Source organism: Gorilla gorilla, chromosome 9 (genome assembly GCF_029281585.2).
Source record: "Gorilla gorilla gorilla isolate KB3781 chromosome 9, NHGRI_mGorGor1-v2.1_pri, whole genome shotgun sequence".
NCBI classification, from domain to species: domain Eukaryota; kingdom Metazoa; phylum Chordata; class Mammalia; order Primates; family Hominidae; genus Gorilla; species Gorilla gorilla.
This window is the reverse complement of record NC_073233.2, coordinates 137,205,865-137,222,201: the sequence shown is the minus strand read 5'-3', so window position 1 is coordinate 137,222,201 and position 16,337 is coordinate 137,205,865. Positions and strand designations below refer to the sequence as shown.

General features: G+C 43.7%; 1 protein-coding gene across 5 annotated transcripts in view; it reads left to right on the top strand.

Annotated features, from left to right (window-relative positions):
• Positions 1–5,470: 5,470 nt before the first annotated feature.
• ARHGAP32 (Rho GTPase activating protein 32) overlaps positions 5,471–16,337 on the top strand; it is a 318,023-nt gene continuing 307,156 nt past the window's right edge. For 3 of the 5 annotated variants that reach the window (XM_063693674.1, XM_031016043.3, XM_055356377.2), the window contains exon 1: positions 5,767–5,932. The gene's annotated coding sequence lies outside the window, so the exon portion shown is untranslated. Of the gene's footprint in view, positions 5,588–5,766; positions 5,933–15,041; positions 15,478–16,337 lie in introns of those variants that run through there. The other 2 variants (XM_055356379.2, XM_063693673.1) reach the window with 2 other exon arrangements.

Here is a 16,337-nt window from a genome sequence, read left to right as displayed (position 1 = left end):
AGTGACCTCTCTTTGATCTCTAGCTTTCCCAAGTCACTTTCCCATGCATTTCCTCAACCCTGGTTTCAGTTCTTTAGATCTAATAAAAGCCTTTGGGGTTGGGAGCATCACTGAGTAGAGCGCTGATTCAGGCCAAGCTTGGAGGGAGGAGTGGAGCATTCAATGTGTTTACAGTAAAGAGTGTGTGTGTGTGTGTGTGTGTGTGTGTGTGTGCGCTTATGAGTAATAGCAACTTCTCACCACTGTCACAGCCACCAATGGGAGATTTAGCTTCCTCCAAGTCACCTCGATTAAACATACGCTCTAAATAAAGCAGCATGCTTGCTGGAGACAGAGCTTCAAAAAGTCCCCTAGATCTCTTTCTCCTTCCAAACATTTTGCTGCCCTGAAGCATGTCATATATAGAAATGTTACAGTTGCCTCTTTGTTCATTCATTCTTTCAAGGATCTCCACATTATATTGTTTGATAAGAAGTGGAATTAATACTTTACACAAATGCTTGCATTTCCGTGCTATTCCTTTCACTTCCTGATCATAGTGCACTCTGACTACAAAATGGATTACGTGTTGTTGCTCCTAATGCTTCAGTATATAGAGCCTCCCATGGTAGGTGATATACCTGGGTGACTCTACAGGTTGCTTCGCGACTTCCAAAAGTTTTTTCTGATAATTTTGGAAGTGCTGCATGATTTAGAAATGCTGATTTACTTCAGTCTTTAGATACATTGAAAAAATATATTATTTCTTCCTCATTTTCAAAATATTACACAAAGAAGTTTGGAAAGTAATAATAATCACTGTTCACTTGCAAAATTCCTTTCTTCTAAAACATTTTTATAATAATTAAGTCATTCTATCTTTATGATACCCAACTAAAGAGGACAGCGGGCAAACCCATTTTACAGATGGGAAAACAGATGTTAATTGCCTTGTCCAAGATTACATAGTGAGATAAGATAAAAAATGAAAGGGAAACTTGTCCTCCTAAAATTTATGTTCTTTCTCACCATGCTGATTATTTCAGTTTGGATTGAGAAGCCAATTCATATAATTTGGCTTTTTCTGTGCCTTTAACTTCCACATATTAAAACCTAATTGCAAGGTTAGACTGTGATTTTGTCTTACGGGCACTAAATTCCTCATGTAATATGTACCTTTCTCTGCTGAATCTTGATATTTTCTTAGATTTTCAGTATAGTTTGTCTTGATTTGACTTGCAGTGCACTGCAAATGATATAATTTTATTGCGGAATATATGAGGCTGGAGGGCTGGGGAGAGGTCAGAGCTGAAAGTACAGGAAATTTAAATTACGTAATGTTACACTTTGCAATTGTTTCCACTTGTAATAAGTATAAAGATAGATCCATAGCAATAAACAACAGCAGGTAAGAAGTGTGTATAGAGACTTTGCACCCTGATAGTACCATTTATGTATTCATTTGGCATAAACATACTCATTTGTGAATAAACAAAGTCCAGGCCCTCATGGTGCTTACATTTTAGGAACAGAGTCCAATAATAAGTATTGATTACACAACATAATCATGTAGTGATAAGTGCTATGAGAAAAAAAAAGAAGCAGAGTAAGGGGACAGAGAAGGCAGAACTATTTTATATAGTAGTAGGAAGGTTAATTTAAAAGCCAGGAAGGTGGAGTCTTCCTGGCAGGTCTGAGAAACCTCAGGAGGGAGTTGGGTGTGGCTGAGGCAGAGTGAATGGCAAAAGGTAAAAAAACTCAACTGGTGAGTCAGGGCTGAAGGGACTTGAAAGGCTGGGAAAGGACTTTGGATTTTATTGCAGTGTGATTAGAAGCACAGGGCCCTGGAGTGTTTTGGGCAAGAACAAGGACATTATCTTACCAATGCTTTACAATAAATTCTCTGGTGGCTGTGTAGAGGCTAGACCATGGAGGGGAAAAAGTGGAAGCAGGGTGATGGTTCGTCTGTCCCAGTCACCCAGGAGAAAGATCATGGGGAGGGCAGACATGGGTGTTCGTGGTTAAGAGAGAAGGATGAGATTGGCTTCCGTATCATTTGAAGGTAGACCTGGAAGGGTTTGCTGCTAAAATGAACGTGGTGATTGAAAGGAAGAGATATTTTTTGTCCTGTGATGAGGCAGACTTGGAGGAATCAGTTTTGGGTTTTGTTTACAATATGGAAATCAAAAGTTCTGTTTGAGACACATTAAGTGGGAGATATCCAAATGGAGATGCCTGGAGGCAGCAGGATATAAGAGGGTGGAGTGCTGGGGAGGGGCCAGGGTTAAAAGTAGAGGCTACTTAAAGCCTTGCTGGAGGATGCTGCCTAGGGTGGCAGTGTAGAAAGAGAACAGGAGGGGCCCACGGTCAGAGCCCTGGGGCAGGCAGCAGATAGAATCACAGAGGAGGCCAAGGACCCCATTCAAAAGTGGACATGTCAATAGGTGGAGTTGGTGTTAAGGTTTAAAGACTGAAAAAAAAAATTTCATAGGAGAATAACACAAAGTTCTGAATTACTATGATAGAGGTTCATGATGAAAATGTGATAGGGAAAGGAGAGAAGATGGAAAGTTTATCATTTCAATGAATGCATCAGGGATTAATAACATCTCAGTGAACAGTAGTACTGGTGTTCCTTAAAATGTTGCCCATGGTAGTGGGCATGGATTCCATGTTTACAGGGGCTGTTTCACGAGCGTCAATATTAGCAAGGAGTATGCTACAGACAGACAGCACATCTTTTTTTGACATCTCTTTTTAATAGGGACACAATATGCAGCTGGCGCTTTGGCCAGGAAAGAATAAATAAGCAAGACAATGTCAATTGTCGCTTTGGGAAAATTCTCTGTTAAAATTCTCTATGAAACCTGGCCTACTTTCAGCAACTTTTCTCAATACAGCTGTTGAGCATTCTCAATTTGGGGATGCAAATAAGCTTCTTCTCTCTCCCTTGCTCAATTCCCAGGCCGTCTTTCAAACTCAAGGTTAGGTACGTATTGCAGTCCTCTGTGTGGCTGCCCTCGTCACTGGCCCTACTTGTCTGCACCGTGACGCTGCTTCAGCGTCTAGAGGGGACTGCAATGCAACAGATCTGAGATGCCAGGAGTGAACCCAGATGCTACCTCCTGGCAGAGAGCAGTGCCAAGACTGAGAAAGGAGGCCAGCCTGAGGTCTCCAATAGCTTCAGCAAGAGGGGGAATTTGTTTTTTCCCATCCCTCCTACCCCTCACCTTGTACATATTGAATCAAACCATACATAAGCTACACATTCAGTTATTTAACATTGGACAGACTTTTTCCTGTATAAGGAATGTTGCAATTTTTTGTGATTTATGTATTTAATCGTTAAGGGTGTTATTAGGACAGAGGTAATTGATTACAAACATCTGAAATGCCAAGGGCAGATGGCTGCAGAGTTACCCAGCAATCACAGCTTCCAGTTCATATGCAGGTTTGGCAATAATAACTAGGACACAGGACATTTGGACAGTGTGGCCCAAGGAGAGGGAGTGCTGGCTCAGAATGAGGTTAATGAGCATCACCAGCACCCTTGAACTTGCTCAAACACCTCTAATGGAAAACACACATGGCATCCCTTTGTTCTCTTCTATAAACTAGATATACTACATATAAGGAGAGAAAGTTACCAAAATGTTTAGAGGCTCTAAAGTAAAATATCTGTGTCATCCAATGTATGCATAATCCTAGCTCTTTTATATATTATGTACCTCCACCACTTAACCATAAACCATTTAACATCCATTCAGCTGCCGTGGCTGACTTTCAGGGTGCGGTGGTGAAACTGTGGGATGTGAAGGATTTCTGAAAAGAATGCATATTGTCACTGAGTAGTCAAGAGACTGGGGCCTTGGGCAAAACTTGCTTCTCATAGTGACTTGGTTTTCTGTCCCACACGACTTCCTCTTGCTATCACAGGATGTTTGTGTTTAATGCTCAACAAACCCCTAGAACAACAAAAGCTACCTAATCCATACCTGTCCCTCTCTGGCAGAGATGGCTCTCTGTGGCCCAAAGATGAACCCCAGGGAATTGCTGCAGTTTGGTGAAATAAGAGTTTTAAACTATGGCCTTATTATGCTGAAGTCGAAGGTCTCTAGTTTTTGTTCTTTACCCTGCTGTTTCTGTAGCGCTTAGGAAGTATCCATGAAGACCTTTATGAATCTCAGGTGCACCTGACTATTTCCAGCAGAGGGCTGCCATGCATTTATTTCAAGTTGGCTTCTTTCAAATTTTCCCATCCTAGTTTGTGTTTCTAGGCAAATCTTCTCATCCCATCCCTTCCCTAGTACTTGTTCTTTAAAGCAACTTTGAATACACTGAAGCTGGAAGAGTGGGATTATTGTGCATGTTCACTCCCTAATTTCTCTCCAGGACGTGGTGAAATCCTGCTTCACGTATGCCCTTGACATTCTGCTAATCGCGGTCAAGGCCACGTTTTATATTCAGTGACTCCCACTGAAGTGACTAAATGCTGAGTGGACCCAAATTATTGCAGTGACATTAGATGATGCAGTATTTGGCATCTGTAGACTTGAGAATAAGAGTGAATTCTGTAGGTTAATCACCCCCAACATTTATTTAGATACCAAACTGAGTCAGGAGTGAAAGGTACACGCTTGAAAGAAAAAAATGAAAATAGAACGCGGTAGAATGTCAAGGTATCTTTCCTGTATTCTGTGACACAGATGGTCGTTGCAGGTGGAAGTGCTGCACCGCCTTTGGGGGCTGAACAAAAGGAACAGGGGAAGCACCAAGGGCAGTGCCATCCACAGGCAGGGGGTTCCCAGGGAGCTCCTTCCCTTGTCTCCAAAACCTCTTTTCAGTCTAGCCACGCACCTTCAGGTTGGCCACTCTTTCACCCTTTCTTGTCGTTTCTCTCCCCTGCCATGCCACTTTCAATTTTCTGGTCCATAACTCTGAATGAAGAAGCCAACTGAAGGAACTTTTAGGCACCCGGATTCCAAATAATAACCGGGGCGCGTCCATTCTAGACCCAAATGTGCAAGGGATGGAGAGGCGAGGATCTTCCTGACTTGAGGCAACGCCCCCTCTCCTCCGCGGCGCGGTGACAGTGTTCTGGGGTCAGCTGGGAGTAGAGAGGAGCCACTGCCGTAGTCTCGGAGGATGCCTCTTCCCGGTGCTACTGCTGCTGCTGCGGCGGCGGCCGGTTTTTTATTTTTGCACCGCAGCACAATGCAGGGGCCGAGGCAATAGCCTACGTCGGGACCTCTCAGGCAGCGTCTCTACCCACTTCGCGTTCCCTGTCCCCCAGTCCCCTAGGGGCACCCGCCGAACGCCCCTCGCCGCCCCACCGCAGCGCACGTGCGCTCCCGGGACAACAGCAGGCGAGGCTTCGGCGCGCCCCCGCCCCCTCGGCCGCGCGCGCGCTCCGCCCGCCGTCCGCCCTCCTCGCGCGTGCTCGTGCCCGCGGCCGCGGCGGCGCGCCTCTTCTCCCCGCTGCGGGCGTCGCGGGTGCAGGAGGAGGCGGAGCGGAGGAGGCGGAGGCTGGGCGGGCGGCGGGCTCCGGCGGGGGCACGCGCCGGCCAGCTGGGCGGGGGCGCTGCGGGGGCGGCCCGAAGGCGTCAGGGTGAGGGGCTCTGGAGCCCGAGGACCCGCGTCCCCGGGGGCCGACTCCGCCGCGGGAGGGCGAGCGCGGTGCGTGCCGGAGGTGGGGACTTGGAGGCCGCAGCCCGGCGCCCCCGCCCCCGAGCCTGACGGGGCGCGAGGCGGGATGAGGCGCTGGCGCGGGGGACGCCCGGCTGAGCCCCCGCGGCTGCCCTCGGCGGCCAGGCGCTAGGCTCGGCGGCGCGGGCGGCGCTCGGCGGCGGCGGCGGCGGGCGGAGGGCGTCGGGCCCGGCCCGCGGAGGGCAGACACGGAGCGGCCAGCGGGGCGCAGGGACGCCGCGGCGGCGCGGCGGGGCCGCGGGGCTCGGTAAGGCGGGCGCGCGGGAGGGCCGGGGGCGCCGGTGACGTGGGCAGGCCCCGCGGGGAAGGCTGCGGGGGGCCTCTCTTTCCTTCTTAAAATATTCTTTTTAGAGTGAGGGTTCCGGATCGCATGCTCCCGGAGGAGGCTGTCGGTTGTCCCCCCGCCCCCGGCCCCATCTCCCCGGCCTCCCGGGGCGGACGGCGCTGCTGGCCCACCGCCTCCCGCGCCCGCGCCCTGCGCTCCCCGCGGCCTCCGCGAGCCGGGCGTTCGGACGGCGTTCTGGCCTGCCGCAGCGCTCTCCGCCCCGGGCCCAAGGCGGGCGGCAGCCGCGACTCCCGGGAGCGGCCGAGTGGGGGCTCCAGGGACACCGGCGCTCCCGGAGGAGCCGCGGGAGCGTTTCCCTCCGCTGCCCGCGGGCGACATCGCGGGTCCCGCCCCCAGGTGTGCGTGGGCCCCGCGGGGCCAGAGGTCTCTGCTCCCTTAGGCTCCCGTGGAGTTCCCCCCTCGTCTTTCCGATTGACTGAAGTTGCCGCTGCATGTTGGACGACGGTGGTGAATTAGTGCCTTTTTTCCCCCTCGCTTCCTCGCCACCCCTGTACCTTGGTTTCCCGTTTTGTTGACTTTATTAAATATTTATGTTTAAAGATTTTCTTAAGCAGTACACAAGAAACGGTAGGGAGAGAAAATCAGACTTGGTTTCTTAGCTTTAGTCTACCTTGGACCTTTTGTAGCTTCACCTTCTGTTTGTGAAACTTGAAGATGGAAGGAAGGAGGAGACCCAAGCAGAATGCTTGGGATGCAGTTTAATAGTCATCTTTTAGGAAATAGAATTTGGATAATTATAATTTTGATCTGAATGCAGAGTTACAATCTGTCTTTAAAATGCTTGGGGCACTGCGTGATGCTACATGGCTAGCTGGCAGCTGGGCCATAGCATTGTTGTCAGCATCTCTTTTATTTTCTATTCTTTCAGAGTTTTATTTGGCACAGATTTAGACCTTTTAAGTCAGTCTGAATGGGAATAACTTTTCTGATACATTGGTTGCTTTTGTAAACATTGTCTATGTTTGTATTTCTATTGGAAGGAGAAAAAGCAAATGGTGCTGGAGTGCGGTGGCTCTTAAGAGTCTACACAGTTTGCTAGTTTGAATCAGTGACTGGATTTGTTGTAATATTTTTGAGTATTTATGATTGTGACTCAATATATCCTTCCTTATTGGATACATTGAAGTCTAACTGAGAATCGATATTTGTTCCTTGGACTTGAGTGTGAAGGAAAGAGAAGCTTTAATTACTACTACAACATGACCTCAAAGTTTTTCAAGTACTCATTGCTGTGTTTTCTTTTTAATGGGGCTGTTTGTGAAGATGAGGCATTAGGATGTTGTGATTTCCATTTTCAGGAATGTCTGGAGTCTGATTCATTCTTGGAATTGGATATATGGTGATGCTTCATAGAGCAGGTGTCTCTATGGAAATGTCAGGTTGGAATTGTGTTTAAGCCAGTTATCTTCGTACCGTGGTCCCTATAGCAGTCCGTGTATAAAGCAGCACTTTGGACAGAGACTTGTCTGGACACAGCTAGGGTGGAAGCCCAGTTTACTGTATGATCGTTCACATTGAGGTGGGTGACAGGGCGAAGTAGTGGGGGAGAAAAACATAAGTGGGACAGAGAGGAAATGTTAGTTGGAAGAACCTTCTCCAGTTATGTAACTGTTTTGTTTTCTAGGGAGAGACTAAGAACCAGCAAGACAGGCTCAACTGTCTTTAGAGCCTTTGATGTTGGTTTGAATTTCAGTAGTTATGTTCCTTCTGTGTTCATTTCCCAACCTCCGTATCATTTTCCCGTCACCAAAAGCTTTTCTGAAGTTGGCCTGCGACACTAATGGCAATACATTCATCTCTACTTTCTCTCTCTCTCGGTGCTATATAAACGATGTTTTTATTGTTGCTTGTTCTCTCTTGACTTATTCAAGTGTTTTCCTTCCCAAGCTGACCTGAGTATATTATCTGCACACTGTATGTTGATCGTAGACGCATGTAATAAATGTTAAGGACTAGGCATCTGTTTTCTTCATAAGGCTGTGGTAGCAGAAGAATGAAACAAAAAGGAACTTAACATAGTTGAACTTTTAAAGAGTAAGACTAATACTCTTGAGAATTTTTCGGATTTAACTCATGATTGTGAAGTCCAATGTCCATGGAAGTAGTCAAGAGGCAGCAAGGACTTGAAGTTAGGTTGTGGTTGCAGTTCTGCCCCATAGTAGCTGTGTGACAACGTACCTTCCTTGGACAAGTTATTTACATTTCTGAGCTTGTTTGCATTTTATAAAATAGAGATAAGAAGGCTTGCATTGTCTTTCTTACAGAGTTGTGAAGGATCAGATGATAGAAAGGATATGAAAATGCTCTGCAGAACTATTTTTAAATATGTAAAGTATTGTCATTACGTATAAACTTAGTTACTAACCTATGTTACCTGGCAAATTGGCCTAGCAAACTCTTTTAAATGTTGTAACAGAAATTTAAAAAACGTGCATATAAAGGCTGGGCAGGGTGGCTTACACCTCTAATCAAATGCTTTGGCAGGCAGAGGTGGGAGGATCCCTTGAGGCCAGGAGTTTGAGACCAGTCTGGGCAGCATAGAGAGGCCCAGTCTTTACAGAAAATCAAATAAAAACCGTTAGCTGAGTGTAGTGGCACACACCTGTAGTCCTGGCTACTCGGGAGGTTGAGATGGAAGGATCACTTGAGCCCAGGAATTAGGGGTTACAGTGAGCTATCGTGCCACTGCCTTCGAGCCTGGTCAACAGAGTGAGACCCTGTCTCAAAACAACAACAACAACAACAAAAACAGATAAGGAATGAGAACGTGTTAGATTTCTTCTAGTTCCAAAATTCGGTGCTCTGTCTTATTTAGAAAATCCACCGGTAGTACTTGCAATTTTGAACTCTCTGGAATTTTCAATTATTTGGAGACAGATCAGATTTATTGAGACTGTGAGCTACTGCTGCTGCTGCTTTTTAAAATTTAATAGAGTCAGGGTCATGCTATGTTGCACAGGCTGGCCTCCAAATTCTGGGCTGAAGCGATCTTCCCGCGTTGCCTTCCTGAGTAGCTGGGACTACTGGCCTGTGCCAAGGCTGGACAAGACTTTGAACTTCTTTAAAGTATCAGTTCACAATACCAAAGGAGGTTACAAGTTAATGATTTGTAAGAACTGTTTAGTAAAAAATATTTTATATTTGTCTGCATTATTTAGGGAAGGGATGGGCAAACTCTAGCCTGCAGGCCATATCTGGCCCATGGCTAAGAATGATTTTTATATTTTTAAATGGTTGAAAACAATCCAAAGAAGGATAAAATTTCGTGTCATGAGAATGATATAAAACGCAGATGTCAGTGTCCTTCAGTAAAGTTTTATAGGAACACAGTCGTTCGTTCTTGGGTCTGTGGCTACTTTGGCAGTGCAGCAGCAGAGTGGAGTACTTTCATAGCTCGGCCTGCAGAGCCTCAAGTATTTATTATCTGGTTCTTTAAAAGAAAAGTTTTCCAACCCCCGATTTAGGACTTAACTTTTTTTTTTACTTTAATTAGCATATGTGCTATTTCCTATCATAGCCATTATAAGGTTAAGAATCCTGGAAAGGTACTAATTTTTGTTTTGGAGCCAGATAGACTTGAGTTCACATACCAGCTATGATATTTATAAACATTGATCCTGGACAAACTAATTAATGTCATGGGACCTCAGAGATTTCCTTTGTGACCAGGGAATATCAGTAGTATCTACCTTGGAAGGTTGTAGTGAGGATTAAATGAAGTGGTACATATTAAGGCTTAACACAATCTCTGACATACAGTAAGCACTCAGTAAGTGATAGATGATGATGATTAGAAACTCTAACCTGAAAGTATGCCTAAAATATTGTATATTACCATAACCTCCAGATTATAGAGTTATTTTCCTGAGTGTTATGCTGTTTGCTATAGAATTTTCTCCTTTGCTGAAACTTAGTTTAGTTAACAGCTGATAAGCGGAATAACTTGAGAGATTTCCTGTATGCTGTAGTGTATTTTTATTAATCACTTGCTGACTTCAGATCATTAAGAATGGGTGGAAAGATACTTCTGTTTTTTATAGATTGTGATTCTTGATAATTTCCCGATAATGTTCTTAAGTTTATAAATTTAATTTAAATACCACTTCTATTTTGGTACTGGTACTGGCTTTTTTTGTTTTTTAGAAAGATGAATGAGAAAAGTCGGTTTTGATTAGGCCAGGGTTGGATAATTTTCCCCATATGTATATATACTCTAAAGTCTTCCTTATGATTTGCATTAACATCTTTATGGCACGCTTCTCAGAGTTGAAATGATAAAAGCTAATTTTTTTTTCTAAATAGATCTAGTTTACTATCCAGAGAGTTTTATATTACGCTGCTTTTTGAAGTATTTGATTTAAATTATCTTACAGTTGAGAAATTTGGTGTGCCTCTCAACTTCAAATGCTGGTTTATTAACATTAATCTCAAACTAAGAGTGAGCAAATAAAAAAGGCCATTGTTCTGAGTTAAACAAAATAGAATTGGGGTCATTGTGGCTCTTGCAGTTCTACAAACTGTACAGTTTCTTGGCCTTAGCTGATGCTTCAGTGAAGTGACATGATCCAGAGGAGATAGGGGAGGGCACTAATGTTCCCACACTGTCCTCGGTGGAACAGTGAGATGGAGGCAGAAGGGCTCTTCCACAAAACCAGGGAACAGCACCTGGAAAGCTACAGGGTTCTGATTATAGCACCTCAAAAAAAGTAGACCTAAAGAAGATGAGATGCGACAGAGTTTTCTCTTGAGGTTAAAAAACAAACCAAACCAGATGTTTCCTATCTGGAGAGATGAAGCTTGAGCAGGAATATTCCCCAAGGTAGTAAAGTGTAAGGATTTTATAAAATAGATATTTTCAGTTTTACTGGACAAGGGAGGGCTAGTCTTGTATTTAAAGGAGATTGTTTTAGGACAAGTAAGAGGAAGTGAGAAATGGGTGTTTGGTTTAATTTCTCATGAGAAAAACATGAATCTGAATGTTCAGAATAGAAGTAAAATTCTGGCTTTCAGAAACACAGTTTTTTTTTTTTCTTCAGGCTATGTATCTATTTACTATTTTATTTTATATCCTGGATTATAATATACATAATATTGGAGGCTGTAGATATGGAAAGCATTGAGAGGAAAAGCATGTGTGAACCATTCATTATGGAAATGTTATGTTCAATTTGTCTCTGTTTGAAAAGATAAGCATCATACTCTAGGAGAGAATCTTCTAGAAAATTCTATCAGTTTGCCCTAAAAATAGTAAAATCCTTATTTGGATTTCAGCCTTGTGATGTGAGGCAAGCCATTTGACTCCACTGCTTTTATTCCCTGTGTGTAGCATGGAAACAGTAATTCCTGTTCCTCCTTTCATTGGAGAAATATAGGTGGTTGAAGGACTCTTAAGATGAGTAGCATTTTCAGTAGCTGTGCAGAATATATCATGTGAAGTTCAGTAATTACCCAGGATATCAAACACAGACCAAAAAAGTGAAGCAACTTTTAATAGGAAAATGAGTTTTGAACCTGGAGTCAAGAGGACCTGGATGTTTGTCTTGGCTCTGTTGTAAACAGCTTGTGACTTTGGACAAGTAATTTCTGTCTCCAAAGGTCCAGTTTCCATTGACCTACCTAAGGAGAATCTGACAGACCTTCTTTCTTGTTTTATATTCAGTGGCCCTCCAGATTAAGTAGGAATAGCAATCCTGACACAGTAGGATAAGGGAAACCACATCTCTTTGTATCTGTGAACTGACAAGTATCCACTGAGTACATCTGTGTATCTCCTGCCATGCTTCAAGCAGTGGAAGATAGATAGGTAAGAAGGTGTCATTGAGTCTTTGCCCTCAGGAGGTGTTCATTTCATGGGAAGACAAACTATTTTATGAAAAGGAATATTATAAGTAAGCAAGGAGATAGTGGAATGATCTGGCAGTTTGAGGACTTGTGATGTACTATTGGAGAGGATACTTTGTAGCCTTGTGACCTTGAACGTGTAAAATGGGCTTTGTAGACTCCCTCCAACTCTGAAATTTGGTCTTTCTGTCTTTGACGGAGAAGCAGCAGCTCTGAATCAACCTGTTGGTAGACAACCCAGGTAAGAACTGCTCAATTAAAGCCAGATTTTTACACACATTCTGCGTAATTGATTTAGTAGATGGAAGGAAAGGTTTACTTTTAATTTACTAGAAATGCAATCAAGGGATAACCCTTCTTCTGAAAAATAAAGCGTGCGAGAAGTGACAAGAGACCACAGTGAGCTTGTTCCTGAGGCAGTACATTTGTGCCTGGATCTCATTTCTTCTTGCCTACAGGTCTTCTATTCCAGCAGTTTTCTTTCCTAAGATATCATTCTCTCTTTACTGAATCCTCTTTCAGTTAGCATCCATGCCTTTTGTTACTTGCAGCAGTGATAGCTAGTTGTCTACCCAAGGCCATTCTCTGTGGCTTCCTTTTAGTATATAGGATCCTCAGGGTTTATCTGGGCACATGTTGGCCCAGCTAGAAACTACATTTCCTAGCTTCTCTTTTATAGTTGGATGTGGGCTAAATTCTGGCTAAATGGATGTGGACATAAGTGGTATGTGTGATTTCTGGGTTTTAGCCTTAGAAAGGAAGCTAATCGTTTTCTATTTTCTCTTTATCCCCTTTTGCAGATGAGAGTGTAGGATGTTAATGCACTGATGGGGCATATTATTCAACCTGCAAAGGTGAGGGCAATACCTTAGCGGGGGATGGATGAATAAGATGGATTTTTAGATGATCTTGTGGAGCAGAACTGCCTCCTAGCCTTGTACTTCTCATTTATCTTTGGGTGGTTAGGTGTGAGAGGAATAAAGTTTTATCTCTTGAGCTACTGATGCCTTAAATGAATAAATCACGCCTTTTAAACCACCTTTACCTTGGGATCCCCTTCATTTACATTTATTGTCCTTTTTTTTGTTTCCTTTTGCAGCAGAAATTTCAAGAGTTGTTTATATTTGCTGTGCCTTCTTCTTCACCAGTGATTCTTCAGCCTGATCATTTGAGCTCATCATATGAATTACTCTTCCTGCCAGTGACTTCTTCCTCTACCTCTCCCAAGTCTTTACCATTTTAGTAAGTGGCATCATCAGCCACCACTTGTGCAGGCCAGAACCCCTGGAGTCATCCTTATCCTTGATTTCTTTTTTTAATTGCACTCCAGTGAAATTGTTTTTAATCAAGACTGCAGTGACCTGGATCTTGCCAAAGCTAGTGGTCAGTTCAATGTTTGTATCTTATTTGACCTCTCTCACCAGCATTTCACAGTGGCCAGCTTACTAGTTTTGACCTCTTAGTTGTTCATTCTCATTTTCTATATGCTTTTGCCAGTTTATCTCTACTTTCCCACTCCTTGAAAATTTGGAATGTCCCTCAGGTGATTTCATCCAATTTTTGGTTTCAAATACCATTTATATGCCGATGAGGCTCAAATTCTTATTTCTGGTACTGACTTTTTTCCCCCTTGAGCTCTAGACTCTTGTAACTCCATGCCTCTGCTTGGATGTCTAATGGATACCTCAAAGGCAGCATGAACAAAGGAGGGCTATGAATTACTCTTCCTGTTGGTGACTTCTTCCTCTACCTCCCCCAAGTCTTTACCATCTCAGTAAGTGGCATCGTCATCCACCACTTGTGCAGGCCAGAACCCCGGATTCTTCCTCCTCCTTGATTTCTTTTTTTCCTCCTCATCTCATGTTAAGTCTGGTCACCTCCACCTTTATAATATAAACCGAACCTGACTACATCTCACTTTTTTCACTGGCAAAAACGTAGGCTAGGCTAGTAGGCTTTGTCGTCTGGCAAACTGCCAGCAGACTTCCCTGCTTCTACTCCTGTCCCTGTCCTTCCCCTCATTCTTACCATACACAGGAGCCAAAATAATGTTAAACGTTAATCAGATCGTATCATTCTGCTTACTGGCTTTCCAATGCACTTAATGCTAAAACGAAAACTTAGCATTTTACCGTGGAAATAAACCCTTCATTTTGGTCGCTTATGAGGCTCCATATCAGTGGTTCTTAACCAGGGAAGATTTTCCCCTCAGGTGATCTCTGGAGACATTGTTGGTTGTCACAAATTGGGGTAGGTTGCCACTGGCATCTAGTGGGTAGAGGCCAAAGTGGCTGCTAAACATCCAACATCCAGTAATGCACAGGACAACTCCCAGCAGCAAAAAATTATGTGGTCCAAAATGTTTGTAATGTGTGATATGGCTCCCTGCTTCTCTGCTCTCATCTTCTGCTCTCTCTTCTTTTCTTCTTTGTTCACTGAGCTACAGTCTCAGTGATGTTCCTTTTTTTTTTTAAGTAGACTATTTTTACGTTCACAGCAAAACCGATCTAAAGGTGCAGAGGTTTCCTGTATACCCCTTGCCTTTACACATATGCAGCTTCCCCCATTATCAGCATCCCACATCAGAGTCGCATATTTGTTACAGTTGATGAGCCTACATTGAAACATCATTATCACCCAAAGTCCATAGGTTACCTTAGGATTCACTCATTTTTCCCACTTGTTCTGAGAGGGAAAAAAAAAAAGACTGACTCTTGGTGTTGTACCTTCTATGGATTTGGACAAATTAATAATGACATGTATCCACATCATAGTATCTTATAGAGTAGTTTGACTCTGCTGAAAATCATCTGTGATTTGGCTGTTCATCCCTCCCTCTCCCCAACCCCTGTCAACCACCAGCCTTTTTACTGTTTCCATACTTTTGCCTTTTCCAAAATGTCATATAGTTAGAATCATAGAGTATGTAGCCTCTTCAGACTAGCTTCTTTCACTTAGGATAAACATTTAAGTTTCTTCCCTGTCTTTTCGTGGCTTGATTGTTCATTTCTTTTTTATTGCTGAGTAATATTCCATTGTCTGGATATACTACAGTTTATTTATTCATTCACCTGCTGAAGGACATCCTAGTTGCTTCTAAGTTTTGGCAGCTATGGATAAAGTTGCTACAAGCATCTGTGTGTGTTTTTTTTTTTTTTTTTTAATAAGTAAGTTTTCATCTTGTGTGAATACCTAAGCATGCGATTGCGGGATCGTATGTTAAGAATAAGTTTAGTTTTGCAAGAAACTGCAACACTGTCTTCCCAAGTGGCTGTGCCATTTTACAACCTCACCAATAGTGAATGAGAGTTCCTGTTGTCCCACATCCTTGTCCACATTTGGTATTGTCAGTGTTTTAAATTTTGGCCATACTTATGGGTGTGTGGTATATGACATTGTTTCTTCCCTTTGAATAAAAGCACATTCTGTCTTAGGGATTTGTGCTTGCTGTTCCTTTTACTTAAAATGACTTATTTTTAATTTTTTTTAGAGACAGCGTTTTACTCTGTCACCCAGGATGGAGTGATCATAGCTTGTTGTAACCTCGAACTCATGGGCTCAGGTGATCCCTCCTACGTCAGCCTTCCAAGGAGCTAAGACTATAGGTGCGTGCCACTGTGCCGGGCTAATTTTTGTAATTTTTGTAGAGACGAAGTCTCTCTATGTTGTCCAGGCTGGTGTCAAACTCCTGGGTTCAAAGGATCCACCTGCCTCAGCCTCTCAAAGTGTTGGGATTATAGGCGTGAGTTATGGCGCCTGGCCATGTACTTCTTTTAAGTCTCGACATGGCTGCCTTCGTCCTCTCCCAGAGAGACCATCATGATTACCTGTATATGTAGCACCCCCACCTCTTTCTTTTGTATCATCCCATTTTGTCTTCTTCATACTCATTTATTATTTGCTTATTTGTTTAATTAATTAATTAATTTATTTTTTGAGAGAGGGCCTCATTTTGTCACCCAGGCTTGAGTGCAGTGGTGCGATCTCAGCTCACTGAAGCCTCGACTTACTGGGCTCAAGCAGTCTTCCCACCTTAGCCCCCAGGTAGCTGGAATTACATGTGTGCACCACCACGCCTGGCTAATTTTTGTATTTTTAAATAGAGATGGCGTTTCACTGTGTTGCCCAGGCTGGTCTCGAACTCCTGGACTCAAGTGACTCAATTGCATTGGCCTTCCAAAGCTCTGGGATTATAGGCATGAGCCACTGTGCCTGGCCATGTGTTTAATTTATAACCCCCCTCTCTCTGAGCTACTCAAGGGGTGAACACTTTGTCTAGGCTCCTGCTGTATCTCTAGCATTCCTACTTAATAAACATTTGTTGATGATAGAGAGGTGCTAGAGTCACTTTTAGGAATGGAGCAGGGTTTTCAGCAATAATGAGAAGTCACAGGATCCAGCTGGTAGCAGTAGAGAAGGTTGTGATTTGCTGGAGGGTGAAAAATCCATTGAGACAAGGCTGCTT